Here is a 5,214-nt window from a genome sequence, read left to right on the forward strand (position 1 = left end):
TTTATGGTTCATGGATGTGTGTACATGACTCGATTGAGATAGTGAGTGAGTCCTGGCGAGAGTTGGGCAGGCGGTCCGCCGAACCCTTTGGTACGCCTTAGGGGGAGGTGGGGTCGTCACAGGTGGTATCAGAGCCTAGGTTATGAATTGATCTAGGTAGCTTGAGTGCTTGATACGATAGGCTAGGGTTTTATCCTTGAGCTTAGCTTTTAGCCTTGTTTTCTTCGTGTTGCGTACTTACTTTTGCAATGTTATTTGCAAACTTAGGTGATGGCGGATGCTGACGCTTCCGGGGGTGCGGGGCCATCTCAGCCCGTACCTACTGAGATACCTTCGGACGCTCCTGCTAGCGAGCCCTATCTGGGGTGGCCCGTCTCTCGCGTGATTACATACCAGGATGTTCCCGGTGGGCCGGTACAGCGGTGGTCCCCAGCGCGCAAGATCCGACGCTGCGATTGCTGGAAGACCTACTCTTATCCTGACCGAGTGGTGGTCGCTGTGGATGACGAGCGGAGACGATTGGGTAGCACCAATCATAGGTGCTATACAGAGATAGAGCGTCTTCGAGCTACACTCCGAGACCAGGGAGTCCGGATCCAAGAGTTGGAGGCCTCGGTTCTGGAGGAGCAGCAGCGGACCGATGCTTTCCGCGAGCAGGCTCAGGCGGCGACTGGACGTCTGATGCGAGTAGTTGGAGATGTACGAGATCGGACTGGCCGTATTCTGACCGAGTGTGAGGCGTTAGTAGACGATGTGCTCCAGGACTTGGCCGGTGAGGGCCAAGCGCCTGTGGCTCCTGCCGTTCCCGATGCTCCTGAGGAGGATCCAGAGGAGGATCCTGAGGAGGACCCGGAGGAGGAGTTGAGTGCATCCTCAGAGTCAGTTGGGTCGGCGTCTAGCCAGATCACTTGTTAGGATCAGGGTTTGAGGAGTTTTTGTGGGATAGTTAGGAACATAGTGGGTCGACACGTCTCCTTTTGTTTTTGCTTTTGACGTGTCATGGTGGTTGTAAATACTTTTTGTTCTATGTTCCTTGGCTGTGATAGCCTTTGACTATGTGACTTGCTGGCCTGTATATATGACTTGTTTGATATGTAAATAAAGTGCTTGTTTCTTACGTGTTTATTCGCCTCTAGTTATATTGTTGCAACGCGATATATGAGTCGTACCTTATCCTGTTGATATGTTTCTAGTTGGTTAACATTCAACATGGAAGATAAGAGAAGTAGGACCAAGAAAGCTAATCGAGAATGCGGTTCTAGGCGGGGCCGTGAGGGTGAACAAGTACAAGAACCGGTGCCCGAACGGAGAGAAAAAAGGGAGGCCGCGGTTGAGCAGCAACCTGAACCCCAGACTGTCGGGGGAGATCAAGTGGCCACTGCCATCCAACAGATGACTAACATTTTAGCCCGATTGGTGGAACAACAGGGTCAAGCCCCTGTAAACCAACCTAGAGACCCTGATATGGGGCAGGATAGAGCCTTGGAGAGATTCCAAAAGTTCTCCCCACCCAAGTTTTTAGGAGGGCCAGATCCGTATGAGGCTGAGAAATGGCTGGAGGCCATGATAAATATTTTTGCTGCCCTAAACTATACCGAGGAGAGACAAGTCCAATTTGCCGTTTTCCAGTTTGAGGGGCCAGCTAGGGCTTGGTGGAATGTAGTGAGGGCCAAGTGGGAAAGAGAGGGAACTGCATGGACACGGCTAAACTTTGTGCGGGACTTTAATGAAAAATACCTTCCACCCATCGCCCAGGAAAAGCGAGAGGACGATTTCATCAAACTCCGCCAAGGAATGATGAGTGTAACTGAGTATGAGACTCAGTTTACAAAGTTGTCCAAATTTGCTCCCGAACTGATAGCTACGGAGCCGAGAAAAGTACGGAGATTTATACAAGGACTGAATGTGTAATTACAAGAAGTCTTAGCAGCGGTCCAAATTAATACTTTCACGGAGGTTCTGGAGAAGGCCTTGAGGATAGAGACTGCTAGGACGCAAGTGAGGAATTTTCATGCTAAGCGGAAAGGGGCACCTAGTGGAGCCCAAGGGTCGGTACGAGGCGAGCGGAGCATGCCTCCTGCTAAATCCGGTCGTGAAGCTGGAGGTGGACGATTTTCGAACACGTTTAGGGGTAGTGCTCCGAGAGGAAATGCCCAGAGGGGAGGCCAAGGTGGTAGGGGTCAAGGTAGAGGTTTTACTCAGGGAGGCCAAACCTCCACTCCCCGAGTGACATGTGAGTATTGTGGAAAATCGAACCACACTGAGGACGAGTGCTGGAGAAAGGCTCGGAAGTGCCTGAGGTGCGGAAGTGCGGATCATCAGATGGTCAATTGTCCGCTGATCAGTGACACCCAGTCGACTGCCAGGTCAAACCCAAAGCCGACTACTGCTGGAGGGGCTAGGTCGAGGGTACCGGCCAGAGTGTACTCGCTGGATCAAACAACTGTGCCTGAACCAACCAAGGTGGTAGAAGGTACAATCCCTGTTTTCCACCGGTTAGCTAGAATTTTGATAGACCCCGGTGCTACTCACTCTTTTGTTAATCCTGCATTTATACTTGGAATTGATGTGAAAGTTGAAAGATTACCTTATGACTTAGAGGTAAGAACACCTACGGATAATCAAATCTTGCTTGCGAATGAGGTGTATAGGAATTGTGATATTTGGGTTTGACGAACAGAAATTGGTAGTTGACCTTATTAGTCTAGCCATCAAGGGGTATGATGTCATTTTAGGGATGGATTGGCTAGCACATTATCATGCTCGAGTAGACTGTAGGATGAAAGTGGTCGAATTTTGTATACCGGGGGAGGCAACTCTAAAGTTGGACGTGAGGGGTATGATAGCCTCTTCTGCTCTTATCTCGGGCATAAGGGATAGGAAATTGCTTAGTCGCGGGGCACGTGGTTATCTTGCTTTTCTAATTAATACTCCGGGAGAAAAGATTAAGTTGGAAGACATGCCAGTAATTAGTGAATACCCGGATGTATTTCCGAAGGAATTGGAGTCTCTGCCACTGTGACGACCCCACCTCCCCCTAAGGCGTACCAAAGGGTACGGCGGACCGCCTGTCCAACTCTCGCCAGGACTCACTCACTATGTCAATCGAGTCATGTACACACATCCATGAACCATAAATAACATTCACAATTCAAACTTATAATTTACATTGATAGGAATCGAGGTACAAAGTCTCAATACACCAAACTAGTTCAAAACGTATACAATCTAAGTACAACATGTTCCATTCGAGGAATAGTGCGAGTACAAGACCAAAAGTCGAAAATCAAAACAAAAGACTACACTAGTCTTTTACAAGTCTCTCGCGTCACTCGTACCCCTGTAAGGAAAACAAACTAACGGGGTGAGCCAAAACTCAGTGAAGTTCCCAAATATCAAATTGGTCAGCAACCAAGTTATAGCAAAATAAAAGTGAAATAGCGAGCAAACAAGTCAAATCGGGGAAATAGTACTTCAGCTAGCCAAGTAGTATTAGATTCACATTCACATATAAGGATACAGTACTCATATTACAGCTACATTCCAGCTTGGTCAAGTGGTAGTTGACACTCCGTCAACTTTCAAATAATATCAAGTCCAAATAAACTCTACTACACGCCAATCCCCGTCCACCGATCAACCCCCTATTCCGGACCCGCTCGCCATACAAAACATGGGTGGTAATACTCGAGTATACCGTTTAGTCGAGGAGATAACACTCCACTCGACATTACAAGTGACCCAGGGTTTGTTATCTAATCGACCAGGCCCTTGCCGGCTCGACTCAATTAACTAACCACAGGGTTTCTGGAATTCCAGGAAAAACATATTTCAAGTACATGTACAACAAGTCAAGTACGATCAATAGCAAGAACAAGTCATATTAGTGCAAGTGCGGTAAAGTACACCCTTGCCCTATCATTCATTTTCATGTAATCATACAAGTCAAAGTAAGGAACACATGTATCAAGTACAATCGGATATTTGGAAGCACTCACCACAATAGTGCTTCTAGTTCTCGCGTCGAGGTGGTACTCCGGATTTGGAGTCCAAATCTGCGATAAAATTTCAGTTTGAGAACTTTGAAACACGAGTAGGATTCGAAACTTAAACGTTCCGTTCATTAAGAATCGACCAATTGAAATTCATTTGAAAGACACTCGTGAAACATTTGCTCGCTTTTCAAATCATAAGGTTTTGTAACATAGATGCTTGGAAATAACACTTGAGTTGAAAGCTCAAGGAAATTCAAGTTTACATTGGCCATTAGGCTTTTCCTCAAGGGTACAAGTTCGGCCATGTTCTAACGTATAACCCTCGACAAATAAGTAGCAAAGGTACTTGCTAGTTCAAGTGATAATCACTTAACCTATACTCAAGTCGCAAATATAGTTTTCTAGTCTTCGAGTAAAAATTCGGGCAGCATGCCCTTTGTGGTTACCTAATTTTCCAGCCATTTAGGCTTCATTATTTTTCCTCAACCAAAACCCAACATCATACATATCAGCAATTCAAGTCAAAAGCCGTTCCATAGGCTTACAATATCATAAGAATAAGAATTACAATAATAGCAAGTGCAGAAATACAATCTAGCACAAGACAGATTTGACGTATGAATGCGGAAATAACATATCCGAGGCTACGCTTATCAAATTGAGGTGCAACCTATGCCGTTTCGAAGCTAAGATATAGGGCTGCAATGTTCATGAAGGTCACTTAGTCTAGTTCCTAATGTAACTTAGTCAAATCCTCAAATTACAGAACCAAAATCCAATTTGTCGGCTGATTAACCGCCTTACACTGTAATGGTCATATCTCAGAGTACACAAGTCCGATTCAGGTGTTCTTAGAGGAATTTTAAAGCTAAGTCAGAGTACTACAACTTTCATGTTTTGGTTAAAAGCTAAATCAGTACGCATTATAGTGAAATAACGTAATAAACTGGACAAACTGAAGAAACGGACTGCTGAGGAAAAACTTAAAACAGTAAGGTTATTTTGGACTTTTCATGACCTACTTTGCTCCGATTGAGTTGAAATTTCGTAGGCCCCTATAAAATATCATTCTCTACAACTTTCATTCTTTAACCTAAGGCCAATTCGGCCTCTATGATAGGGTTACAAATTCGGACAGAATGTTGGGAAAAATTTTCCAGATTCTGGAATTTTTTGTAATCAATGGAACTTTCTCAATTTTCTTATTCTAATCACTACC

Source organism: Coffea arabica, chromosome 7c, assembly GCF_036785885.1.
Source record: "Coffea arabica cultivar ET-39 chromosome 7c, Coffea Arabica ET-39 HiFi, whole genome shotgun sequence".
In the NCBI taxonomy this organism is placed as follows: domain Eukaryota; kingdom Viridiplantae; phylum Streptophyta; class Magnoliopsida; order Gentianales; family Rubiaceae; genus Coffea; species Coffea arabica.